General features: G+C 50.7%; 1 protein-coding gene across 7 annotated transcripts in view; it reads left to right on the top strand.

Moving 5' to 3' along the window:
* The window catches only part of Kirrel3 (kirre like nephrin family adhesion molecule 3), a 562,524-nt gene that overhangs the window by 387,625 nt on the left and 146,913 nt on the right, over positions 1 to 27,986 (top strand). The window lies entirely within an intron of this gene.

Here is a 27,986-nt window from a genome sequence, read left to right on the forward strand (position 1 = left end):
AGTATAAGACAGAGGATCAACACACAGAGAACATGAGTATAAGACAGAGGATCAACACACAGAGAACATGAGTATAAGACAGAGGATCAACACAGGAATGTACTTACTCCGGTCCTGAAGGCGCAAGCACTCATCATCACATGCCAGCATGCTTAAGCCTGCGCTGCTGTGTGTTCACATGGACGTGGTCCTCACTCCATTGGAGCCTGTTTGCTGGTGGGAAGAGACAATCCACCACACAAACTGTGTAAATCCAGGAGCCTGTACACTGATGGGAAGAGACAATCCACCACACGAACTGTGTAAATCCAGGAGCCTGTACACTGATGGGAAGAGACAGTCCACCACACGAACTGTGTAAATCCAGAAGCCTGTACACTGGTGGGAAGAGACAGTCCACCACACAAACTGTGTAAATCCAGGAGCCTGTATGCTAGTGGAAGAGATAACCCACCACACAGACTGTATAAATCCTGCAGTAACAAGAAAAAGGCCAGGTGAGATGAGCATTATGCTTAAGTATTAAGTGCCACCCAAGAGTTAGTATTGAAAGCTTGGTCCCAGCAGGTGGTGCCTCTGAGAGACTGGACCATGAGGGCTCTAACCTATCGATGGGTTACTCTATGGATACACTCACAGCTGAACTGGCTGTTAGGAGGTGATGCCGGACTGAAGGAAGTAGATCTCTGAGCGTGTACCTTGGAGTGTCTGTCTTGTCCCAGACTCTTTCTCTTTCCCTCTCCTGCTCTCCGTTTCACTCCTATTCTTTCCTGTTCTCTGTTGCTCTGCTCCCTGCCTGTCTAAGGTGAGCACTTTTGCTCTGCTGTGCCCCCTCTGCCTTGAATCCCTCCTTCCAAGCACACAGCAACTAAGCATGGCTGATAGCTCTGAAACCAGGAACCAAAACAAATCTCTCTTTACCTGAAGCTGTTTCTTCCCAGCATTATTTCACCATAATATACAGTTGACCAGCAGAGGGGAAGCGGGAATGTGCGACAGGCTCACCGGAACCAGGGTCAGGAGACATCTTTGAAGATGTAGGCTCTGAGAAAGAACCAGAACAGAACAGCGAGTGATTTCTAAAATCCAGCAGTAGCCTGCAGGCAGGGGAAGGGCAGAGTAATGCGTTGTTTGCAACCTAAGACAGTGAGCCAAACTCAGACATAAACTTGGCTGAGCCAGACCTAAGACAGCAGATGGGAGAGAGACAGCCCTGATGATCAGGGAGTATGTAGGAGGCTACTGTGGTCTTGGCAACAAGAAGACATAAAGAAAAAAAAAGGCCTGGGGTCTGCCATCTCCATTACAGATTGTCCAGAGGCCTCCATGTGTATCTGGCTTCTTTCTGTCTTAAAGATGTATATCCAAAAGTCCCAACTTCCAAAACTGGTCCCCAGTCACATTGCTAAGGCTGCAGCATCCAGGGTAGGGTTCTTGGCTTTCTGAGAAAATAACTCTGTTCGGACCTGCACAGGTTCAGGGGGCCACTGAGGTCAGTTCCAATGACCTAATGGAAGCTGCTCTGAGGGCTTTGGTGTACCTTCTTAGGGAGCCCAAAGGAAGATGCACCCCAGCTGATCCCATCCTCCCATGTCCTATCTGCAGTCCTAGCCCTCAAGGGCAAGGCATGGCCCTTTCAAACTCTCATTATTGACTCTTACAGTCCCTTTGGCCATAGCACCAGGTCATGTGTTTGCAGAGTGCTCTACAAACCACGGCTTCTCTGCAGACTCAGTAAATAAGACATTGGTCATTATCCTTCCCTTAGTGCCATGAGGCAGGACAAGGCCATCATCCTTGAGCCTCATTGCTTTGGAAACTGTTCATGAAAATATTCTTGCAGATGGCGCATCAAAAGGACCCCAACCTCTGGGCAGCATCCTCGGGCTGTTTTGAAGCAGGAGACAGAGTGTCTAATGGCTAACAGCACAGGCCTTGTAAGTAGGTCAGACCGATCTTTGCAACTGAACACCTGTGTCACACTGGACCAGTTTACTTAACTTCACCAAGTCTGTTTCTTCCTTGATAAACTGGAAATTGTCAGAGCATTGAGTGTTCTGTGGATTCAGTGAAGCTATGTTTATAAAATTCTTATCTCGGGGGTCTGTTATACAGTAAATGTTCAGCTGATGTTACCAGCTACATAACAGAACAGCTGGCACAGCAGGAAGAGTGGGGACCGTGTGTGTGTGTGTGTGTGTGTGTGTGTGTGTGTGTGTGTGTGTGTGAGAGAGAGAGAGAGAGAGAGAGAGAGAGAGAGAGAGAGAGAGATTTCCAGCCCTGACTGCACATTGGATCACCCTGGGGCTCAGCACCTCAAAGCCACTCCTGCATTTCTGGCCAGGAACTAGGAGCCAGAGTTTTACAAAGCTCTTGCAGAGAATTCCAACATGCGAGCAAGGCTGACCGCCACCAGCATGGAGCCCACTACCCCAGGTCTTTCTAGGTGCCCTGGTGCTCAGGTTTCTGTAGATGAGCTTATTGCAAAGGTCCCCAGACAGGAGCTTTGTGCCAAGCTGTCACCTTGCTCTACTTTCAGACACATTTGCCCATCACTCTCTCCCACTCAGTGACCCTGCACCTGCCTTTCAGGAAGTCATTCTGGTTGATTTCTCTTCAGTCACATGGGGCAGGCTGAGAAAGCAGGCCTCATACACGTCCCAAGGCAGGAGTAGCTTTGCTCAATTGTCCCTGCTCAGGAGAGTAATGGAAATCATAAACAATAACTCCACCTCCACAACGGCCAATTAACCCAGCCACCAGCCCCAGGGAAGATACACATCAGTCCTCTTGCCCAGAGAACAAGCAGAGTCAATTAGGAGGTTGCCTGGGGCCACACAGGTGTGGCTCTTGATTCTATCTGGTCATCAGAAGCTGCCTCCTCCCCTACACACACACACACACACACACACACACACACACACACACGCACACCATAGAGAGACAGACAGACAGACAGAAATACAGACAGACAATCTTCTTGGCATTTGTCTTCAGCAGAAAAGATGTCCCTCCAAGTTACTGGACAGTCAGCTAGGAGTCCTCAGCTTCACACCATTCTGTGTGGAGTTTAAGGTGGCCATAATGCTGCCTCTATCAGCCAGTTAGCTCCCCCACCCCACCCCTCACACTCTCCTATGGTACTAATTGCCCTCCATGTTCCTTCCACAACCTCTGGAGTGAATGATTCTGCCACCAACCCAGAGTGTGACTCCCTTGTCTAAAAGGATGCAGAGTCTATGAGCTGCCTACCTACAAACTAGGTGGCTGCAGGACCCTCTATGGCCATGACACCTGCACAGTTTGTTCTCCTTGTTGCAATTCTCAACCCCCCATACCAGATGCATCAGGTCTGAGGCTCCAGGAAAGACAAGCTGGAGCTGGTTACTAGGAGGCAAGTGACCCCAGCACTTCCCCTCTATCTAGTCTCTCTGCCCCATCCCCAAGCCCTAAACTGTGGGGAGTGGAGTAAGAGAGATCTTTTGGCATCCTTGCCAGGTGACTGGATTAGCACAGGGTGCTAACAGCATGCTCAAATACAAAGAGTTTGGTGATTAGCAGAGCCATTTGGGGCGGGGCAATCCTGCTTACACCTGCCTGGGAAGACCTGGAGGAACGCCAGACAGGCACCTCCCACGGACAGAGGAAGGGCACCAGAGGCTAACTGTAGCGGAAAAGCAAGGTTAGTGAATTTAACGAGGTGATCTTAGGCAGCTTAATTCAATAGATAGCCTGGAGCTAGAGGAGGTGCCCTGCTCGAGAAATCAGGAGTTGGGTCTGTACTAATTAGATCTCACGAAGTCTTTGTTTTTAAAGCCTTGTTTGCCCAGCCTGCAAGGCTCCTTGTAGAGATTTCTCTAATCTCGCCCGTTCAGCTCTCCAACCCGTCTCCCTTTCCAGTCCTGACAGGGATGCCCCACCACCCTCACTCACCCCACCAGCATTTCTGCAATGGATACCCAAATCGAGCCACCACACCCACACGACTGGGCTGGTGAAACACGGGACTGAGAAAAATTCCAGAGACAGCTCACACGGGCTCCGTGTGTCCCCGGACTCTGTGATGAGAGTGAGCAGCTGCCACGGGGCCCAGACAGGTCCCCTTTCCCTCACTACACCACCTTCCCGTATCACAATGACAGCCCTGCCTTGCTGCATCTGTGGGCTGCAAACTCTCACTCGGAGGAAGACGTAAGAGATCCCTGGATGGAAGCAGCCTGTGAGCAAGTCTGAAAAATGGCTGGCGGAAAAGGCCATGGCAGGAAGGACACAGAACTGGAGCGTTGCTTTGGCTCTGGTGGGAGGGTCTCTGAGGGTTTTATCTGGACTCTGAGGGCCGTAGAAGCCAATGAACACCTACATAATTAAAACAGCCACCAATTAAGAAACAGCAATAAGGCTTCTTTGAACCTGGGTTGTCGCTGATCTCCAGGCAGGAGCTGAGTGCCTGCTCCCAGGGGACAACCCACCTGTGGAAAGCCTGCTCCCCCCAGTGGAAGGAGGCTGCTATGGCCAGCTGAAGGCCTGGGCCCCGTTCTTTAGGCAGGCCTGCCCTCCCTCTCCCACTGAAGGGCTGGCTAGTATGGCTACAACAGAAAACAGACCAGGCCCCATCAAACCTGATGCTGCTGCCCAAAACCACATCACAGTTTTGCACTGGAGCAAAGTCTGTACCTGGTCACTCAGACTTCCGTTTCCTCCTCTGTGAAAGTGGCCAGTCTCAGCTGCCCTGTCACTGACCTGGGCTCAGGGAGTGGGCTGCCCAACTTATCCTCATGGGTGAGCCCCATAGACTTTATGGCCTCCTGGAAGGCTCTCCTCTCAGTAGGGAATGATTGTTTTAATGAGGCAAATAAGAGGGCATATCTTTATAAGTACCAGGCCCAGAAGAGCCAAGCTCCAAACCTGCTTACTATACCTGGTTACCTCTCCCACACCCCGGGAATCCCCACCCCTAGACTCCTTCCTATCCTTGATCAGCCTGCACTTTGGAGAAGAAATAGTGGCTAGGAGTTGGCGAGGTAGGGGGAGGGAAACATGGAGATAAACAAGCATGTTGTGTGTGTTCATTTGAATTTAAAGGCCTTGACAGAGTTCAAGGGAAATGTCAGATATAATAAATGTACTCTGAGGCCCCTCCCCTCACTGCCACCTGTGAGCGAAATTACAGATGCCAGAGACCTGGACTGGCTCTCTCCATTCTTGCTCTGAGGCCACCCGGCTCTCTTCCACTCTGCAGTGTGTAAGATCTCAGTCACTGTCAGGCCCTACACAGTGTGGCTTCATCTAGGACGTGGCCCAGTGGCCACCCTAAGGTGGTGACATGAACAGCAGATCCCAGAACGTCTGGATTCCCCTTTCCCCATGACCCCGTGAAACTAACGATAGTATTCGTAATTTCTAGCATTTTCTGAGTCATTGCTACAATCTTGCCCAAAGTTTATCTGTATCCCAATGCATTCAACCCAACCAACAGCCCGAGGAGATAAGTGTTATCCATCTCCTATAGTGCACAGATTAGGAAACTAAGGTCCAGAGGGGTTAAGTAACTTGCCCGATGTCACCCCGCAGGGGTCTAAACCCAGGCAGCATGGCTACAGAGTCCATGTTTATACACGCTACACTAAACCGAAGCTTAGGACGACTCCTGATACTGTTCTGATTGGAGGGCTTCCATGCTAGGCACTGCTCCGAGCTCTGTCTGCCTCGTGTTGAAGAATGCTTCCAACAGCCCTGTAAGGTGAACGCACCCTCTCCATGTTACATGTAGGGAAACAGAGACTCAGAGAGATGAAACACATGACACTAAGTCACAGAGACAGTAAGTAGCCAACTGGGGTCCCTTCGGAAGTCAAATAGGACCCAAAGTCTATATGCCTTTGGGTCACATGGCAGCTCCCCGTGTCCTGCCCAGAGATGCTGAGTGAGTGCCCCCTTCTCCAAAACTAAAGAATGCATGGAGAGGCAGTGAGGTTCCCTCCTGCCTGTGCCCCTGGTCTAGCCCTGAGAAAAGGGGCAATACCAACAGTCTGCACACTGTCCTTAAAGGGCCATGCCTGCTCCTCCCACCGCTCACTCTCACTGTGTCCTTTGCTGGCCTCTCCCCTAGCTCCAGTGTAAGGCACGGATGCACAGCAGGCCCAGCGTGATGTGACATATGGCCAAGAATGGCGATGTATTTATTAAGTGAAACCGACAACTTTCATTAACCCAAGTAGACATTATTAAACCATGCTAGTTGTCTCTGAGAAATGGAGTGCCCAGCTCGGGCTGTGAGCAGAGTCTGTCTTGCATTTTCTGAGGTGGAGAGTGGGCTGGGCCTCTCTTCCAGCCGTCAGCAGTCCATCCATCCTTCCCAAAGAGCTGAACCCCCATATCCCACTCCACTACCCTCTCCCAACGGCCACAGGCTCCTCTTCATTGCCCCCCGAGCCATGAGTGTGCACCCCGACAGTCTCTGCTCCCTTATTTTGCCTGTGCTTGAAGATGCAGCCGCCCGCTGAATCCCTGATTGAAGACATTAACTGCAGAATATTGAACCTGGCCAGAAGCCTGGCAACAACCGACAAGGTTCTGGCTGGAGCTGTGGCTTGGTGGGATCCCTTTTCAACCTACTGGAACCCATTCTTAGATAACATTATCTGTGGGGACCCCTTGAGGGAGAAAGCAGAGGGTGCAAGAACCATAGAAAGAAGGTAGAAGGAAGCCAGAATAGGGGAGACCCATGGGACTACAGTCAGAGACTACCCCGGTCACACACTAACCGTGACTAGGAGTCTTAGCTGAAGTGCAGGAAATAATAATGATGATCAAATCTGCTACTTTGCAATTTCTAAGACACTTTTACACACGCTAACACATTAGCTCCAAGTTCCCTGGCCAGCCAGACAGCTCAGCCTGCTCTGCTTTCCTTTGCATGGGGAGAGGCTGCAGAGGTGAACGCTACAGCACAGTCAGGAAGTATGCTGCAGGATGAGCCTGATGCTGCTTTCTCCAAGCCCGACTCATCACCAAGACCTCTTGCTTTGTTACGATCCAAAGACCACTGTCTGCCTTAAGAAGAAGCCATTTGCTGGGCGGTGGTGGTGGTGGTGGTGCACGCCTTTAAATCCAGGCAGGTCTCTGTGAGTTCAAGGCCAATGAGCCCAAAGTTTGGCTCAATAGCTACTGGTGAGAAACTTTGTCTTAAAAAAAAAAAAAAAGAGGCGGGCTGGAGAGATGGCTCAGAGGTTAAGAGCATTGCCTGCTCTTCCAAAGGTCCTGAGTTCAATTCCCAGCAACCACATGGTGGCTCACAACCATCTGCAATGGGGTCTTGTGCCCTCTTCTGGCCTGCAGGCATACACATGGACAGAATATTGTGTACATAATAAATAAATAAATATTAAAAATAAAGAGGCTGTTCTCTGCCCCCCACCTGCCACCATGGTCACCACAGCTCCGAGCAAAGTTCTGGACGTGGCGGGTCACACACATTCCTAAGATCACTGGCAGAACCTTTGCTCTTTAGTGTAGTAATATAGGGTCCTCTCTGACTCTCCAGTCTCCAGTGGGATACTGCACATGCTGGGCCCTCGTTCTCAGTAAGGAATAGAGTGGGGGATATCCAAGAACACGTGGCAGCCACGGCTTAGTGAATACTCTGGTTTCATAAGGCCCCAGACCTTCTGGGGGTCTCCATGACCATCACTTGAGTCCTCACCCTTGTCGGCTCTGGGCTCAGGTAGCCCATGGTCATTCCCTGAGGAGACAGCACAAATCTAGGGGTAACTTAGTGACCTTTTTTCCCACTGCCTTGCATTTTGCTTTCTGAAAGTCAGCAGATGTTAATGGATGAGTAGAGAAGGAGGAAAGAGGGAGGGGCCAACTCAAAGGTGGGTGCTAAGATTATTGATCCATCCTAGACGATCTGCTCTTGTCTGGAAGCTCCTCTGAGGAGGGAACCCATGTGGTGGGCGTAGACAAAGCCCTGGCCTTGGAAGAATATGGACTCTCTCAACTTTCTGGTCTCTCATGCTTCTCTTTCCTTTTGCATTCTCATCCAGCTCTGAGCCGCCAGTCTTCTGGGGCCAGGAAAGTGACTACTGGCAAAACTTGCCAGTGCTGTGGTTCCCTGGCACTCTGCAGAGCCTGAAAAGTCGGCCCAGGTAGCCACATGTCATCAGTGGCCAGTACCATGCTCAGACTCAGCCATACAGCTCCCCCAGGGGCTCAAAGACCCAGGGCCCATAGTGTTCCCTATGGTCCAGCAGTTTAGCTGATCCTCTCTCCTGGATCCCCCTCCCATCCTTGTCAAAGCTCCCATCCTGTCTCCATCCCCAGTTGCCCCCAGGTCTGTGCCCAGTGCCCCTTCCTTAGACTCAGGGCCAACTGTTCCTGAAGTCATTAGGAACCAGGGTCCTGTCACGGGAGATAGATCTTCCCTCTTCAATGCAGCTGTTGTGGAATACTGCCAGGAGGTAGATGGAGTTGGCATGAGTCTTCACCTGTCAATCTGGGTTCAATGTGGATTTATTGTTTTAATCAAAGTACTAAGTGAATCAGGCCACCCCGCCTCTTCTCCCTGGTGTGGTTACAGCAGCTTGGAATCCAAGTGTCCAGATACCTCCCGTAATGGCTAATCTTGGTTGTCTTGACTCGACTACAATCAACTAAATGAAAGCAGCTGGGCATGCCTGAAAGGGATTTTTCCTAATTGAATTGTTTGAGATAGGGAAATCCACCTTAGATCTGGGTCATGTCTTCTGGTTTCATGCTGCATTGGGAAAAAAAAAAGACGTAGAACAAGGAAACTTTTTTTTCTTTTTGCCTGCTTGTTCTCACTCTTGCTGGCAAGTTCATCTATCCTACTGCTGAGAGATCCCTTTCACTGGCATTCCAAAGTGTCCCAAACACTAGCTTAGACTGTAGCTGACCGAACAGCTACCTGATTCTTGGCCTTTCTGTCTAGAGATAGCCATTGTTGGACTAGTTGGACCACAGCCTTTCAGTCACCCTAATAAATCTTCCATGTATGTGTGTGTCATGCATTCATGCATGCATGCATTCACTCTATCAGTTCTCTCCCTTAGAAAATGTCCCTTGCATCATGCCACAGGCAGCACATGGACATGCATTCAGGTCCCTCGAAGTCAAAGTTCACAGACAATGTCTCATACAGGTTATTTAAGTGTTTGCCATACCTCCAACAATGACTTCCTAAGACCCCTGAAGATCTGACCAAGGGAGAGTAGCTGCTCTCACTTTAACCCTTGACAAGGCCTTTAAGCGTATCCAGAGTTGTTATGGAATATGGCCCCAGTTTCTTGCCTGACTTCCAGCCCCATAGACTTTCCCAAACAGCACAGCAAGCTGGGGCAAATGAACATATCCAAGCCATGCCTCTGATGTCAAAATGAGGAACACGAGCCAAGTGACGAAGGTCCAGAGAGATGGCCAGTCTTCAACACTAAGCCCAGAGACACACCTCATCCTTTTTGTGATGAACTAGGGTCCAATGACAAAATCAGAGGCTTTGAAGTTCAAAGGACTCAGACGCATGGCTCACTTTGGTCACTTAATAGCTGAGTGGCTTTAGAGGCAGCACTTGACCCTTTGAGGACTCGCGTTCCTCTGTGTCGGGAGGACAGTGGTGAAGATCAGATGAGGTGATGGAGCACAGGCGGGCACAGGCGGGAGACACCTGACAGAGGGCAGGAGGCTCTGTTAGGGCTCCTCTGGCCTAGTGCAGCCTACAGGAGGCCAGAAGGGAAATGGGAAGCTGGGTTCCTACAGAGGACCCCTCGCACCACAGGTGCCACCTCAGAGGCCCCGATGGGGGGCCCTCTGCACCCCTCTGCCTGTGGGGGGCCCTCTGCACACCAGGAGTCCCCTTCCTTGGCCTGAAATTGATCAAAAGGCAAACAGCGGGTGCTGCAGGGTTAACCTCCTTGTACTGCTCCTGGGGACAGCCTTTGCTTTGTAAGGAAGGAGGGAGCGGCCCTCCTCTCAGTAAACAAGCTCAGCCCTTCAGTCAGCTCCAGTTGATCATGCTACAGCAAAGGCCAAAGCCCTGCAGCGCCTCGTGTCTCTGACTTTGCCAGGAGAATCAAAGCACAGCCTTGGGTGACCCCGTTTCATCTCAGATCTCTTGTCTCCTGTAACTTGTGCTGCTTGCCCCCATCCCCTCCAATGCACCCCACCCCTCCTCTACCCTCCCGCCCCACCCTTGCAGCTCTTTAGCTGAGGGAGCCCCTTCCAGCACCTTTAAGACAGGGACAGGCTATGTAATTCTGTAGAACGCTCCACTAGAGGAGCAGTGGGAGGCATGGATCGCCACCACCTGCTTATCTAGGAACGTAAACGGCAATGAATGCACGATGACCCACAAGCATGGACCAGTGAGGCCTACACCAGTGGCAGGAGTCAGGGGGCTCTTCTCTGGCTTCTCCCAAGCACCCAGGGAGAAAATGGCTGAGCAGTGAAGAAAAAGCTGGTTCTGTTTACAGCCATCTATCTCCCATAATTAGCCATTTAGGAAGAAAATAGCCTTCAAATTCAAAGGTAAATTGACTTACATTGGGATAATAACGTTTGATTGAGCACGGGAAGTTCATCTTCAGAGTCTGAGAGCAAACAAATTGCTTTTCTTCCCCAGTGCTTGGAAAGAAACAAAATGAAATTGCAGGTACTCCCCAAGCTGTGTGCCCGTGCCACTGGGACCTCAGTGGCCCTAGGCTCCACGCAGAAGCAAGGGCTATGGCTGTTGCTCGGTCTCCAGACCAGTCCTTTGCTGGGCCTCTTTCTGAGGGTCTTAAAATTATACTACCTCCCATCAGTGTGGCAGTCAGTTATTACTGTCAACAAGAGCAGGAAGGGACATCAAATCCCTCCCTTCCATGCAGGCTGCTCATAAACGCACTGCTTTATTGATTCCTCAATTGCGGAGCTTGCTCCGTGCTTTAGCGTCCGGGATCACTGGGGCACTGGGGAGGGATGACGAAGTGAGGGAGGGTCAAGAACCGAGATTTTGGTCCAGTTGGGTCGGAACCCCGGAGTGATGTCCTTCTGGAGGCTGAGCCCCGTGCGGCTGGGGATCTGTAGAAGGGAGAGCAGGTAACCAGTTGTCATGCCAGTATGGAAATAGATCTCATGAGCGAGGCTGTAGAGGAAAGCCTGAGCGAGTGCTGCCAGAGGCAAGGCCTCACCAGCCATGCCCCTTCTTACACCTCGGATCCTGGCAAAATCTCCCCTTGTATTTGGGTTCCTAAAAGAACCTTATTGCTTCAATGGAGTCTTACTCCAGCCCCATTATCGCGTGAATCTGACTGTGAGTCTCGGGCTTGAGAGTCTGTGCGCATGTGCACTGGCTCCACCGTTAGTCAGTGCCCCCAAACCCCTGAGGAAACCCTGAGGAAAATAGTTTAAGGGGCGAGAGTTTTGTGTTGTTTGCTTGTTTGTTTATTTCCGGCTCCTGGACTTAGAGGCTTCAGTTCAAGGTCACGTGGCTCCATCTCTAGGAGCCTGTGCCGAGCCAAGCCTGTGCTGAGCCACGCATGGTGATGGGAGCCTTTGGCAGAGCATAGGTGTTCACTTTTCCGAGGTCGGGAAGCAGAGAGAGGAATGCAGCTGGGCAATATGCACCTTTCAAAGGCATGATGCCCCCAGTGAGACACTACCTCCATATAGGTACTGCTTCTACGACCTGCCAGCAGTCCGTTCGGCCATGATCCACCCATGAATTAATTCACCGATGGAGTCAGAACCTTCACAATCCAGTCACCTCTAACCAGTGAGATTCTAGGGACCAAGCCTTAAACAAAGGAATCGGGGTATGGGGGTGGGGGCATATTCTAGATCCTGGTATGCTCATGTCGCCAGACTCCCAATGAGACCACTAAGAAGCTGGTTTCCGATGCAAACACACAAGGGTTTTGTTTTTTTTTAAATCGACAAATGAGCTCAGTCCACAGCCCAAGATTCCAACACAGCTGAGGGAGGGAACGCAACCCTGAAATCAGGGGAGGGTGAATTTTTAAAGGGAAGAAAACACAAGCAGGGAGTTCCATGTCTCGGTGTTTCGGGATTGGATTTGGGTGGGGGGATATGGGACTTCGCTAGTCCCTCTCTAACTTTAGTCATAGATTTTTCTGACTGCCCCTGAATGGTCAACACAGAAACATTCTTCACCCAGCACTACACACAGCCCCCTTGTTGGAGAAAGATGAGATCCAGGCCCCATCTAGTCTGCATCATGACTTCTGCTAAAGGTGACAAAGACTCTTGGAGGTTGGAAAGGGAGTCTTCTAACCTCTCTAGATCTAAATAAATGGCTTTGCACATGCAGGAGTAATGTTAATTTTGGGTAATCAGGGAGGCAGCCCCTGTCCCCGCCCACTAAGCTGGCTCCCAGCAGTATGCTCAGGGTCAGGGCTGTCACAGGCCCTCTCTTAACCTTGGAGGAGGCCCCTTCCAGTTTGCTATATAAGTCCTATTCTGTGTGCTATACTAATCTTGGGACCAACTGCACCATCACACAGAAGCCCTTAGTCTCCTTTAGGACCACTGCATGGGTACACGGTGTCCGTCCTGTGGAGCAGGCCCACCAAGTGTCATTGTGGGGAATCAGGTATTCCTGGGAGCTGGGGAACATTAGGGTCCGATTGCAGAGGGGCTGCCATTCAGGGGTAACCTTCTCTATACAGAGGCCTTGGTCTGAGATCTGCTGGAGAGTCAGCTGTGCCTTGCATTGCCAGTGGCACTGGGTAGAATGTGAGGTCTTGGCATAGGTCCCCATGACAGCAATCCCCTCATAATGGTGGGGAGACTGTGTCATAGCAAAACCAGCAAACAACAGTCAGATCAGGTTTGGCGGTGTTCAGAACTAGGAATGCTTGGTCAGGAGGTCTTAGGAGTGGGTCTTCTGTCTGGACTGAGTTAGCATGGCAGTCTGTGATCACTGCAGGGACGAATGAGCTAAGCCAGGTCTCCAAGGGCTGTGCAATAGTCAGGCATGGGGCACTTGTCTTGGATGTGAGTGCAGGGGAATTAATCACCTGATTGGGGCCTGGGAAGTTTACTGTGTCAGTCAGACCATGAAGGTGGCACCTGGGTCCCAGGCTGCTGGCAAATTTTGCCATAGAGCCCTACACCCCATATGATTCCTGTCTCTCAGTTTTTGGTTTTGCCCATCAGGGTGGACTGCAGTTGTATTAGGTTTCACCGGCCTCTGACATCCCCCTCCCCATCCTTGTTCCGCCTGCAAGAGGAGTTCGGTTCTTGTTTGAGGGTGATACAGTCTGAAGTATATGGTGGGGTCCACCAGGTATGTCAGGTGGAAACACAAGACCAGCTAGCACAGAAATAAGAACCAGCTCCTTTTCAGCATTTTCAGTCCTGCTTTGAGGCCAAATGTCCCAGACTTATGTAGAAGTGGAATTTTTGGAGGGGTTGAGAAGCATGGGCAAACTGGAAGAGCTCCCCTAGGACAAAGTCAGGGAACCAGCTACCTGCAGGACCAGTGTGATTGGTCTGGCTCAGTACTACTCCCGTAGCCATACTGACAACCCACCATGTTAAGTTCCAGGGAGCATTGCGTTCTTTGTGGCTCAGATGCAGATGTTGCAGTCACCAAGAGGAGTCCTCTTACCCTTGCACCCCACTCGAAGTTTGAAGGGGTTATCTGGGTCTCTTGACATCCTTGACTAAGATCTTCCCATCCTTCACTTAGTCATCCTTCAGTGTGAAGGAATCAGCAAGACTGGCATAGGTGTAATGGACCCGGGTAGCTATTACATCAACCTTGAAGGCCATGGGCATGGTTAGTAGGATGACATATGGTCCCTTCTATCTGGGTTTCAGTGACCCCAGGCAGTGTCTCTTAATGTAGACCCAACCCGTAGTTGGAACCTTCAGCCATATTGTAGTCCCATGCAGGACGGATCAGGGGAAAATCTGCATCTATGAGAACCTGGTTAGCAGTGGACTTTCCAGTGGGACCCAGAACCAGTTTCTGGGCCTCCATCTGTATCCAGTTCCTCTCCTCCCTCATGAAAAGGACCTGTAAGAGCTGCTGGCCATCATCCCAAGTGGGCGGAGGGGTTAAAAAGGATTGTTTGAAAGAGGCTAATCAGCTTCTTGGGGTTGTCAGAAAAGGGTATATTCTGGACGAGCAGGGAGTTCCATGTCTTGGCGTTTGGGGATTGGGTCAGGGGGTATGGAGCAAGGCGATTTTTAAAAGCATTGGTCAGGCTATTGCTGCAAAACCACAACTTCCCATGGGATGTCTGCAAGAACATCCGAACCTCGTAAAGTTTATTGCCCTGTCTTTTGATTGGCTGTGTCTTGGGTGTTTATTCAAATTTTGCTGCCACAACACAATCTGTGATTTTTTTTTTTCTGGAACTGAGTTCAACCCTCAGTCACCAGATATCTTAAGATGGAGGACCTTTTTCAAAATGGAGTCTGTGAGACCAAGTAGGTTTTCCTAGGTCCTCACAATCCAAACCATGGCACTGACTGGTGGCATGGGAGTTAAGAGAACTTGAGTCCAAGGTCCAAATCAGGAACAGAAGGAGAGAGAGCACGAGCAAGGAACTCAGGACCGCGAGGGGTACACCCACACACTGAGACAATGAGGATGTTCTATCGGGAACCCACTAAGGCCAGCTGGCCTGGGTCTGAAAAAGCATGGGATAAAACTGGACTTGCTGAACATAGCGGACAATGAGGACTACTGAGAACTCAAGAACAATGGCAATGGGTTTTTGATCCTACTGCATGTACTGGCTTTGTGGGAGCCTAGGCAGTTTGGATGCTCACCTTACTAGACCTGGATGGAGGTGGGTGGTCCTTGGACTTCCCACAGGTCAGGGAACCCTGATTGCTCTTTGAGCTGATGAGGGAGGGGGACTTGATCAGGGGAGGGAGAGGGAAATGGGAGGCGATGGCGGGGAGGAGGCAGAAATCTTGGGTGTGGGTGTGAGAACCCAGCTTCTATAGACGACAACTTGATGCCGTAGGCAGGTGACTGCAGAGGCTCACGACAGCTGCAGGCAGAGGTTCTCTCCCCAGGCCTCTGTGTGCGTGACCTGGATCAAGGCAAATGCCAGGAGAGAGGAAAAGAGGTGGCAGAGAGGCTGTGCAAGGGATTGAGGGGAATAAACAGCCCAGAAAGGACGGGGACCTTTCCATGGGAAGTGTTAAAGGAAAGGAAGAAGAGGAAAAGAGGTGGGAAATGGAAAAGCCGGAGCCGCTCAAGGCTTTCCTGCGTCTGCGCTGGTCCATCAGGGGCCAAGACACCCAGCGGGGACAATGCAGCAGAGACAATGGAAGACGCTGAAAATAGGGGCCCAGCACAGCTCCCCGGACATCTTAGCAGATTAATAAGGCTTTTGAGGATTCCAGAACCGTCTTTGTGAGTCGGAACCTGACAGAGGCCAATATGGAGTTCTTTGAAGCCTCTTTTTCAGCCGCTTGAAACCACAGTCGCTCTGTGCCCCGAGAGGAGGGGCGAACCCTGGGCAAGCCAGGAAAAGCTATTGTGTCCCTAGAAAATGAGAGCCCACAAGGAGAGTTCATAACAGCCGCGAGCAAGCCATCGAAGCTGGAGCACAATGGTCTGGCCAGACAATGAGAGGGAAGCAGCCACTTCTTACACACAAAAGCCATGACAGGGCTGAGAACATTCCAGGAAGACTAAGAGTGGGCTCGCCGCACCAAACAGGAATATTACTCGCACTATACTAAAGAAACTGAAGCACCACGACATTAAGAGCATTGCCCAAAGTCCCTCAAGGGTAAACGATAGTGTGGGTCGGCAATCTATGTCCGTTTGACATTCAGAAATTTACAATAGGGATCCAAAGTAATGGGCAGTAGCCTAAAGCAAGAGAGGGACTAACTTTTCTCTCATGTGACAAGATGTCTCGGGGTACACAGGAAACCACTTGTTGACAGAAGCCTCCACCTCTAGTGACAGCCTCGCAGGCATAAAAAAACTGCTGGAGCGCCAGCTCTCAGCTCCATCCACGTTTCACAGAAGGGGTGCACTTTTCAGGCGAGTTCTTGTTTTTAAAGAAGCTCACCCTATTTTATTATTCTCTTTTTTGTTGTTATTACACCCCGTTAGCCACTCACGAAGCTAGGGCATTTCTACTTTGGTAACTGAAGGGTGCTGTCACAACAGGGGAAATATCCAGGTGGTTAACCACTTGTAGATAACACGGGTGAGCAAACTTCAGCCTGAGACCTCAGAATCCTTTCCATTCTGAAACAGCCTACGGCTACCAGGGACAGCACATGGCCCAGCCCCCAACCCCGGCCCTGTCTTAGCAATAGTGCACTGAACTATTCCCACCCAAGGTCTGAACCCCTCGAGCTGTTGGCCAGGCCAAGTGCTCTTTCTCTCTGGGATGCCACACCCTCCACTCGGGTTCCTGTGAATCTCTTGCTGCCCTGCGGCCTGTGCAGGACTTACCCAATGTTGTACACTGAAGATGTGATTTGTGGTGAAGGGCGGTGCTGCCCACTGTAGCCAGATCTGCTTTTCCAAATGGTCATATTGACCAAAATCTACAGAAAAGGGTAGAACAATTGAGCGCAGAAGAACCAGGATGGCTGTGTAGGCTTGCGCTATCTTCCCATGGCACCCCACTGAAATGCTCTGTTTCTGGGCCATGGACATGGGGCCAAAGGGGGTAGCATGGAGGTTAGCAGAATGAGGCTTGCCCTTTGAGACCAAAATAGTTTGGAGTTCCCATGTGAGCGAGTGGCAGCTGTCACCCTGTGATGGAGCTGTCCTTCCCGCCAGCCTCCCTTCTCCACCTCCAAATTCCTTCTTGTGACATTTCAAGTTACAAGGCTCCCGTCTCAGAACCCTGACTTTGAATGTCTCTTCATATTGGCCTTGAAGAAGATGGTGTCATCAGTGACCTTTGGAAAAGACCATGGGGGCTTAATTAAAAACTAAACTCGGCCTCTTAATTCAGAGGGTCCTGATGACTCCCTGGCTCTGATATGTGCTCAGCCTTGTCACTTTACAGGGGGCTTGTGGCTCTGCCCTTTAGTGGCCCCAAGCGATGGAGCCATAATAACAGATAGGCTATGGCCCAGGACCAAGAGACCTCACCTCTGCCTTCACCGTACAGCTGCCACACCCAAAATGAAGATGCATCCTGGCTTTCCTCAGGTGGCTGTGTAGAGGGACAGGGCCCAGGTGATGTTTCTCTCTGCTTCCTCACCACACTAACGATTCCCTTAGGCCTGCCTCTCTCACTAATCCCCAGAGGCCATCAAACTAGTAGAGGACCGGAGAGGACAGAGCCCCCTCCCTCCATATGTGCCTCTTAGGTACATGGTCTGAGAAAAGTGTCAGTAAACAATCTCATTCTCACACAGGCACCTTGCACTCAAATCTGGCTGGTGTCACCTGTGACACACCTGACTGGGTGTATGTATCATTTACGATAAATTTGCATTTTTTTATAAGCACAAGAAACACACACTATAACTAGGAAAGACTATGCTGCATAGTGGCCAGCAGGAGGCACTGCATGCAACCACGTATGCTGGCTGATGTGTTCACACTGCAAACCTGTGAGTTCTGCTCTGTGCTGCAATGCCAGGGACAGGGACAAAGCCATAGTCACAGTGTCATCAGGCAGGAGGAATCCGTCCCGCTGATCACTGCTGTACAGGTGTGCGGCCCATTGTGGACAGAAGTGCATGACCTGTATATGACTGTCACAGTCTTGGCACTTTCCGGGAAGAGGAACACCGGGTGCAAGCACACAGGTGGTCCTGGAGGTTCGCATGCTCCTGAGAAAAATGGGAAAACCTGGAGATACCTCTGCCCCTTCCTGCACGCCAGCCAGCAGAGAGCTATTTCCTCCAGATAAGTCTGTTCCCTTCTTCGACCACATCTGCTCACCATAGCTTCAGTGCCACTATAAAACATGAAAATAATGTCGCAGGGGACAGATCAGCTGCTTGGCCCTGAAGCCAACATCACCACATCACTAGCTCCCCCTTTAGAAAGAGAAGGGACAAAAGGTGGGCATTCTTTTGACTAACTGACTCTCCATCCACCTGACCTTAGGTTGCTGAACTCTCTGGGCCTCAGTCTCCACCTCTGTGAGTTCTAGCACCTCTGCCGATGATCATTTTCTATGCTTCCTTGCATTTTTCCCAAGTACTGATTTACTGAGCATCTCATATGGTGCCAGATATAATGCAGTGGGCGGGGCATTCCACTAGGTCTTCATGGGGCCAGCAGACAGGTGCTTGAGGTCAGAGTCAGCCTCTGAGGAGACAGCTTTGCTGTAGGCAACTCCGTGGGCCAGGACTCTTCAGATTCGCAGGACTCAGGAACCTCAAACAGAGACCATTCTCCATCCTGGATGCTTATAACTGCATGGAGATCGTGACCACACTTCTGCTCCTGCAGGAACCACAAAGCCAGCTATGCCTCTGTGCCTTCAGTCAGACACTGCCCGTGCCAGCCAAGCTCAAGAGGTCTGGAAGGATGCCTGGCTCATGCCCATCACTGCAGTCCCTCAGCCCCACATGTTTCGGAGCTCATCAGTCTTGCTGTTCTCTGTGTCCAAAGTGGGCAATGTGGCCTCGGGGCAAGGCTTTGGGAGAATGACAGCCTACTGGGTCTGCTTGAGAAAGGACACCTCAAGTAGCCTTAACTTTGCCACTGACTAGCCATGATGTGAACTTGGGCAAAGCCCTCAGACTCTCTGATTCACCTTCCAAGGCTTGCATAAGACAAAGCTTATATGTTTTGTTTTTCACTCAAAGACTAGGAGGGGAGGAGGCTAAGATCAGAATCACCTCCTACCCGCCAGCAACCCCTGCTCCTCCTTGTCAGGATCTTTGCTGGGTCCACCAGTCTGGGAGTCAGCCTTGCATCAGGGCTCAGCCAGAGCGTGGCTCCCGCTCCCTCACTGGGCCACAGGGGTGCCCGCCCCGTCAGGCCCTTCCCACCACTCCAGTGAGCGAAGAGCCTTGGAAAGAAAAGAGAAGGTCGATGAAGTGGTTTTCTAGAGCTCTTCAGCCGGGCTGATAGCCCACAGGCCTTGCCGCTGTGCCCACAGCTGCAGGGAAACAGTGGTGCAGCAGCTGAGGGCACTCTGCCTCCTCAATAAAGGGTGCTAAGAGCCTCGGATCTTCTCGCCAGAAAACCCCAAGGGTGCCAGGGTCCAGGCAGCTGTGAGATGGCTTTGTCAAACAGCATCCATCTTCTCTTGTGGGTGCCAGGGGCTGCTGGTACTGAGGACTGAGAAGCGTAAAATGGACAGCCAGCAGAAAACAACAAGCAACTCCTAAACAAAGACTCCTTCCTTCTCTGGGACTTCATGGGCATGTGTGTGTCCTGACCCGAGTGGCTATCTGTGAGACCCTGGCTAGCTGGACAGAAAAGAGAAGCCTAGGGTTGTATTAAAGAATGGGGCTGGCCTTAGAGACACTCCTGCTAGGCCTCACTGTCCAAGTCACTGGACCGCTCCCCAGGCCTCTGAGGCCTGGAAGGGAAGAGGGGCTAGCCTGGCCTCAGCAGTCGAAGGCTATGGGCTATGCTATGGGAGATAGCCTCCCACCCAGAGCAGTGCCTGCCTCAACATCTCCCCAATTCCTCGTACTCCCTCATCTCATTTTCTCCCTCCCTCTCCAGCTGAGGAAGCCCCACATCATCCGCAGCCCCTCCTAGAAAGCAGATGTGAAGGAAACAGGACTGTGACCAGTTAGGGGCCAATATGCTAGCACACGGAAAAGACAGAGCAGAGGAACGTAATTTCTTTTGTTCAATAAAACCGGAAGTGCAGGGCAGGGCTCTGGAGACCAGCTAAGCATCCTCTGTCGTTTTGTGTAGCCTTCCAATTACCAGTATCACCTGCATCCCCTTTGAGTAGGTGGGGTGTGGACCCAGACCTGCCCTCCAGGAGGGAGCCCCCATCCTGTCACCTGGCAACCCCAATGTCACCGTAGTGAAAGTGCCAGTTCAAAGGATTATGGGGTGTCTGAGATGTCTGAGAACTGCCACTCAGAAGTGGGCATCTCAGTTCTACAGAGTCACAATATCTCTTGAGAACCCTATGGAAATCTATGGAAACTGAAAACAACACTCCCTAACACTGCATGCACAGACTCCCAAAATTAGGGTACTGCACAAAGCCCACAGCTCCTAAATCCAGCTTGCCCAGCCTCCCTGAGGCCCTCATTTCTAGAACACCTCCTGCGATCAGGGCAGTGTGACTTCTGGAGATGACCAGCAGGCCAGCTTTCTGTGCCTAACAGATCTTTACAAGTGAGTGCCCATTGCCCGTCCAGTCCCCAGAGAGTCAGGCCTCTCCCACTTAGTATTCCACCTAGCCCTTGGTCCCCACAGGGAACAACGCCCTGGTCCCCAGTGCCCACAGGACTCAGGTGGGATAGGACTTAGGACTCAGGGCTCTGGACTGGAAGATAAGTTTGCTGGTTGCTACCCGCCAGAATGAGGGGGAATAGAAGAAATGCCAGTGCCCCGCAGCCTCCCAATAAAAGCGCTAAATAACGGTTAATTTCAAGTCACCAGTTAACAATGGCTGAGCAAGTGAGCAGTGAGCAGTGTCTTAGTCAATTACCTGGTGAGCTGAAGGGGAACACTCTGAAGAGCAGCCTGACCAATGCCTTGCATCCACACAGGGTGACCTAGAGAAGCTAGGCTTTGGTCCCCGGGGAGCTCCTTGGTCCACAGGGATCCAGTAGCATGGGCTTCTGCAAAACCCTGCTTTTCTATGATGGGAGAACCATTCCAACAGGTAGCTCAGCAGCAGAATTGTAGGATCTGTGGCTTTAGCAGAAACACCCTTTGTGCAAGCTTCCTCATGTAGCTGAACCATGAGATCCGCCCATCAATATCACAGGCCCACCTCCCTTCCGGGAAAAACAGCAGCTCCAGGCCTCTGTGGTACCTTCTACCAGAGCTGAGTCTTGTTCTCTTGTTCCTTCCTATCCCAGAGCACACAGAGAATAGAGCCTGGGATGAGAGCCAAGTTCTCCATCTCCCCGTGGCCTCCCCTTACCCTCCCAGCCCTTATCCAAATGAAAGGGCTCTCTCTTCCCTCGCTTCTCCCAGGTCCATTACTCAGTACAGCAGGCTCTTTGTGGTTCTGGTCAGACCACAAAAAGCAGACCTGGGTGGTGATCCCTGCCTGTCCTAAACCAAGAGGTGATGTCACTGTCCTTCCCATCCCAGTATGTTCTGTCCTAGACCCAAGGCTCCCCAAGGAAACTCTGTCCCCTCAAGACCCTGACATTTCTGGAATGCTGTAGGGTGAATCTGGAATCACTTGACAGTCAAATCTCAACCACCCTTTCTTCCTAGTTGTGAGTCCTTCACCCAGTTTTCTCGTAAGGGAATGACGATACCCACTCCATTGTGTTATGTGAGAAAAACACCTGAAATGGCCGGGAGTGTCACTAGACCTCAGAGCAGCAAAGCCCCACCCAAGGGACCCCACAGAAGATTCTGGAATTTTATTTCACTATCTACCCATGTGTGTGAGCAAGTCCTCAGCTACATTAGGGCTGCGTCTCTGGAAGGTCCAAGAGCATGCAGCTATATCCATAGCATTGCCACGCCATCTGGGGAGGGGTAAGGGACCAGCAGGAGGCAATGGGATTATGTGGACTCCAGACAGGAAGTGGGCATGAATGCTGATGCCGGCCGCCTTTATGACTTCTAGGACTTGCAGATTCATGGCCATGTGCAAGTTACTTGAACTTTTGATCCTCAGTTTCCTCGCTGGTAAAATAGAGTGTGGTAATAAATACTACGGTTTGATCTTGTCACAATACCAGAGCTCTTGCTACCTGTCACCACAAACAGCAAGGAGCTGATGCAGGAGCTGAATGTTGAAGCTTTATTCAGAGAGTCAGCAATCTGAGAAGCTGGGGTGAGGGTGGGGGTGGAGGGGAGTGTGTCAGGAAGCCGGGTGTTCAGTATCCATCCCCAGATTATCTCCCTCATCTCCAGCTGACACCTCCTATAAGAAATAGGAACAAAGTCTAGCTGTCAATCATCCCAAAGTTAAGTTGTATCCCTCTGGCCAGGTGGTCAGTGCCAAGTCTAAGATTCACAGCTTTGATGCTTTTCTGTCCATCTCTCCCCCCTCTTTTCTCATTATCACCTCTACACGAGTGTGTGCATTCCCAAGGTCACCGACTCTCCCATTCCTCCCAAGCTCACACCTCAAGCTCACACCTAGGCTAAAGGCTGGCTGGGAACAAACAGTAACCAGCAGCGTGTGGTGCTGGCTTATTTACAATGTGTACATGCTGGTTCCTAGTGATAATATGAAGTACAATTGTGCTCCTCCAGTACAGAATCTAAAAATGGACTCCTGAAACACAGTGGTGGCGCACACTTTAATCCCAGAACTCAGAAGGCAGAGGCAGGCAGATCTCTGTGAGCTCAAGGCCACCCTGGTCTACAGAACAAGTTCCAGGACAGTCAGAGCTACACAGAGAAACCCTATCTCAAAAACCAAACCAAAAAAAAGTACTCCTACCTGTCTGTTTTGTCCCCTATCAATACGAGTATCTAAAAAGGGGGACACACTGTCAGGGACATGTTAGATGACCAAATGATCCCTGGCAATGTTGATAGTTCCCTTGCCACCAACGCTCCCCTGCCTTTGACAGAAGTCTTTCTGAATATACCAGTCTTTCCAGCAGTTTATCATGGTGGTAGGATCTACATTATCCAGAGTTCTACTGCTATGACAAAATACCTACATTATCTGCCAGGTGGTGATAGCACAAGCCTTTAATCCCAGCACTTGGGAGGCAGAGGCAAGAGGATCTCTGTGAGTTTGAGGCCAACCTGGTCTATAAGAGCTAGTTCCAGGATAGGCTCCAAAGCTACAGAGAAACCTTGTCTTGAAAAAAAAAAAAAACCTACATAACCAAGTTAATGGGAGGAAAAGTTTATTGTAACTGGCTGTTTCAGTGATCTCAGTTCATGGTGGCTTGGTCCTGTTGCTTTGGGCATGTTGGTGGCTGCGGTGGGAGTACATGATAAAGGAGGCTTAGCCAGGAGGGGGCTTGGACATGCTTCTTTTAGTCCAGCTTCCTTCCACTTTGTACGGCTCTCCTTCTAAAGAGTCCATCATTTCCCAATGGTGCACCAATCTGGGAACCAAGCCTTCAGCACACGGGCCTCTGGGGATTGTTCGGGATCCAATTTTTAGCAGAACCTCAGAGTTGGCCTTAGATCCAGTGCGGTGAAGCTGTGGGCAGGATGTGTAAGCTTTGCACAGAAGGAAGAGCACCAGCTCTGACTCCTCCCCTACTCCACCACCCACAAAGAGTGGGACTTTGGGGAACATGCAGAGCTGCTTCTTGGAACCTCTGACTGAGCAGCCCTGGGAAGTGCTAAGAGCCGGAGGGGAACACCCTCCACGTTAGGAAGTCATGGGGCCCACCCTGCACAGGCTACTCTCTCTTCAGTATGCTTGCCTTTGGGTTAAGAAATATGCATACCCTTGGGGATGTGGCTGGCCACTGACATCAAACCAGTTAGAACTGAACAGCTTAATACCACATTAGAGCTCTAGATCACTCACTAATGAGACAAGACCTCAAGGGAACAGGGTAAATCAATTTTGCTGAGAGAAATGGGAAAAACAGGGGGGAAAATCCTGGGTCTGTTGTCATGGGAGAGCTGTCCTGAGCAGTTGGGTGGCAATATTGAGACATCTCAGGGGAGGAAGACTTCTATGTGCCAGCCTCTGTGAAGGGCCCAGCGGCTGCTGAAGGTACAGTTCAGGCCCTCATCACACCCTCCATCACCTTCCCACTGAGGCTGAAATAGGGGCAGCTTGCTCCCCCATCAGCGGCATTTGAAGGCTTGACAGGGGCAATGACCTTCACTGCCTGTTTTGCCTCCTCCCAGATCCCACCGGCTGGGATATTAGGTTCTCTTCTCTCTACTGCCACCACTGTAAGCTATAGCTGAGCTGAATGCAGTCCCAGCAGACACAGCCTAGTAAGAGGTTTGACCCCGGTAGCCATTTCTGGGGCCCTTAAGGACATTTTAGGCCTGGCTAAGCAGTTCGTTAGGAGGCTCTAGGGGCAAGGAGTAGGAAAGTGGGCCAGAGACCATTGTAACTGCAAGGGAATATTCCAGATGGAGAGAAGTAACATTTTAGACTTTGCTTGATCTGTCTGTCTGTCTGTCTATGTGTGTCTGTCTCTCTGTCTGTCCATCTGTGTCTGTCTCTCTCCCTTTGGAGATATGAGGACAACCTTGGGTTCCTTAGGACCTGTCCACCTTGCTTTTGTGAGACTGGGTATCTCACTGACCTGAGGCTTGGGGATTAGGCTCAGCTGGTTCCACTCCCCAGAACCTCCCAGAGGAACCACAGGAGGCTGACACCTTGAGAAGCTGTGGCTCACAGGTGGCAGTGACTGCCCAGCATTGCTCAGATTGTCTGGCTGCTGGGAAGCGGATAGAGGATTGTGCTTGTGGCTGTCTCCAGGGTTTGGAGAAACTCCTGAGAGCTGTGGCTCCCTTTATAGAGTGTGCACCAGGATGCACCCCCAAAGGGCTGCTCTTCCTTCCTGCAGCAACCACACAACCACATCTGACTCTTTTTAATGTGGGTTCTAGGGATCTGAAGGCGGATCGATGTGCCGATGAAGGCACTCGGTGTGCCTGTAAAGATATGCTTGGGTCTCTATATGCAGCTTTCTTTTGTCAGTAATGACGGTAATGAAACAGGCCTCTGCCCACCAGTCAAGGAGTGAATCCAGGATCCCTCTAGGTTGGTGCTCAAGTCCCTTGAATGGAAGCGCATATAATTTGCAAAGAACCTGCATAATCTTGAAATCATCTCTAGTTTACTTATAATACCTAATACAACATAAATATCATGTAAATAGCATTGGAATATATTGTTGAAGGGATAATGACGAGAAAAAAATTGCATGTCTTCAGAGTAGGTGTGTTTTTTTCCCAAGGTAACTTTTAGCTGTGGTTGGCTGTACCTGCAGAGGCAAAGGTGAATAGGAAGTGTGGTGCAACCTCTGCCAGCAGACACTTCCTTACTTGAATGGGTGTGTAGCTACTTCCCGGGCGGAGCCATGAAGAGGAAGGCAAGCACTTAGCAAAGTGTCTGGGGCAGGTAGCTCCAGCAGAGTGCCAGTTCCCTCGTCTTAGTGAATGGTACCTAGTCTAGGAACCTGGGGCTCCGCATGCTAGCGGGTGACTACCTGCTACCCTTCTACCTGCCCCAGCCCAGAACAATATGGACCACCCACTGTAGCGCCCAGAAATGGAGAAGACAGTTACAGTTACTCCTCCCCTCCCCTGCAGACGTGGCTGCCAGCCCGACCTCCTTCAGCTCTGGAGGGTTTGGAGGGTCCTTCATTGCCGTGATGTTATTTGTTGTCCCTGTTGTCACGAGGAGCAGAAGAGAAATATTGTCTCCTACCGGAGCCGCAGGAGGCTGACCTCGAGAGGCTGTGGCTCAGGGGCGGCAGTGATTGCTCTGCATTTTGTCTGGCTGCTGGGAAATGGGTAGGGAATGGCACTCATGGCTGTCCCCTGGGTTTGGAGAAACTCCTGAGGGTTGTGGCTCCCTTGAAGAGCGTGTGCCAGGATCCACACCCCAAGTGTAGCTCTTTCTCCCCACAGCAGGCTCCCTGCCGGCATGGCTTATGCCTTTGGTTTCCCCTGGTTCCCCAGACTATGCTCGGTTATCCCCAAGAGGCAGAAGTCAAGCTTCATTCAAAGGCATTCACTTGGCATGCACTGCATTTTCCTGAGTACCTCGAGACCATCCAGGCTGTGCGCTGAATGAAACAGCTCCCTGTCCTTGTTCATCTTACCTTTGATTCAGGGATACCAACAGCAAAACAAGAGCATGGTACATGGTACAGACTCTGACCAGCACCGAGGGGCATCACAGTAGGCAAACCAGGAGAGCCCTGAGCATGCATGCTTCACCGAGCTCGAAAGAAAAATCTCACCCTGGGTTCGTTCACACTCTGGGCCTCAGCAATTCTCCCCCCGACACTATGCTAGCCTACTCTTCCAAGAAAGTAGACACCCCCACACACCTGTTCCCTCCTGTCAGCCAAACATCCCTCTCATATGGCTAATGCATTGAAAAAAATCTCATTTAAGACTCTCTAGTAAAACAGTAGCCAATTGTACTCGCTCCCACTGTTGTAGAAGGATTGAGTTCTGAGTGGCCGAGTCACAGAGGCCGAAGTCACACAGACAAAACTTGAGCAGGAGTTCAAGTCTCCGGGAAGCTCTGAGTTGTTCTGTGGGGTTGTTTTCATATCCCTGACCTCATTTCACCTGCACGCAAGCTCACAGCCAGGTGCAGCACAGTCTAGTCTGCTCACCGCAACTAAGACTCAGAGAGATTGAGTACCTTGCCTCAGGTCACACAGTTGACAAACCACAGACCAAGGACTTGCCTCCTGTCTGCTTCACAGCTCTGGGCTTCTGCCTATATCCCAGACCCTGAGGCTTCCTGACAGCCTCCCCATCCTTTGAAATCCCTCCAAAGACAACACCCCCACCCAGCCAGCCCCAGCTCTTCTTGGAGACCTTCCTTCCTTGCATTCAATCAGCCTCATGAACACTTAAAGAGAAGAGGGAAAGATAGATGGCAATAAGAATTGTGTTCAACTATTTTACTTAAGTCATAATCATTCCTAATCTAAATTTGCTGGAATGTATTACACAACCTAATCATTCACATATATTGTACTTCGGTTTCAATTTAGTGAAAAGTAAAAGCCATTCAGAAGGCAGAAATATGTTAAATGAACATCTCACAGAATCCATCCCTCTGTTAGATAAAGCGCACAGTGCCTTTTGATTCTAGGCTGGAGCAGCTGGCTTGGATTCAGCACATCTCTGGCTCCTCCCAGCACAATCAGAGGCTGAGGGAGTTGGAGCAAAACTAAGATGATCTGGGCTCTAGGGTTGGGCCAGGGAAGGGCTGGCGGTTTGAGGACATGGTGGCTACATGAATATCTACTCTGGATTAGACCCATGAGTGGGTCTACTGGCTATTCCTGCTCTTCAACTTCCCAGCTGTATCTGTGACCACTTTCCCTTCAACTCCGCTTCCCATTGGGTAGATGTCACCTCAGCTTAATGTGACACAGAGAGAGAGAGGTAGACAGAGACAGAGAGACAGAGAAAGCCTCTGCACATACTGTGCCCTCAGCATAGAACACTCTACAGTCACAGCCCCATCTCCATCCTCCTCCCACCTTTCTCTGGGTTCTGGTTTCGATGCCACAGTCCCTGGAAATGTCCTGAGAGAACAGCATGCCTGAAGAGTGACTGAGCCTAGCATGGTGCCCGGGCCTCTGGTCATTGGGATACTCTTTTCATCACACAAGCTGAGAATCCCTTAGCCAAAGTAATTATAACCATAAGTGTTTCAGATTTCCTATTATCTGTTGTGTATGTCTCATGGACAAGAACCAAACCTAAGCACAAAGCTCACACGTTTCACACATACCTTTGCATATAGATTTAGCTAATTTTATGTAGTATTTTAGTACACCTCTGTCTTGACCACGACCCATAACATGAGATTAACTGTGGAATTTTCCATCTATGACATCACACCAGTGTTCAAAAGTGTTTCCTATTTTAAAACACTTTGGACTTCAGATTTTTTTCAGACTGTAGATGCTCCAACTATTATGTCGTTTGATCTCCCCTATGAGACTGCTATCTCCTTGATGTAGGGACTCTATATGCTTTAGAATTGTGGTCTCCTGTTTAGCCATAGTCTGTGCCCAATAAATGCAGACTGACTGAGCCAACCATCCTGAGTCTGGGCACATTGACTTGCCTTCTCCCAGGACAGCCAAGGTCTGTGCCACACACCTGCCTCAGCCCTCCTTTGGAAGCTTATCTTGGTACTGGCCTCAGCTAACTGCCAACTTGTCCCCAGCAGATCGGTGGCCATCAGAAACAATACCAT

This window comes from Microtus ochrogaster, chromosome 5, assembly GCF_000317375.1.
Source record: "Microtus ochrogaster isolate Prairie Vole_2 chromosome 5, MicOch1.0, whole genome shotgun sequence".
NCBI lineage: Eukaryota > Metazoa > Chordata > Mammalia > Rodentia > Cricetidae > Microtus > Microtus ochrogaster.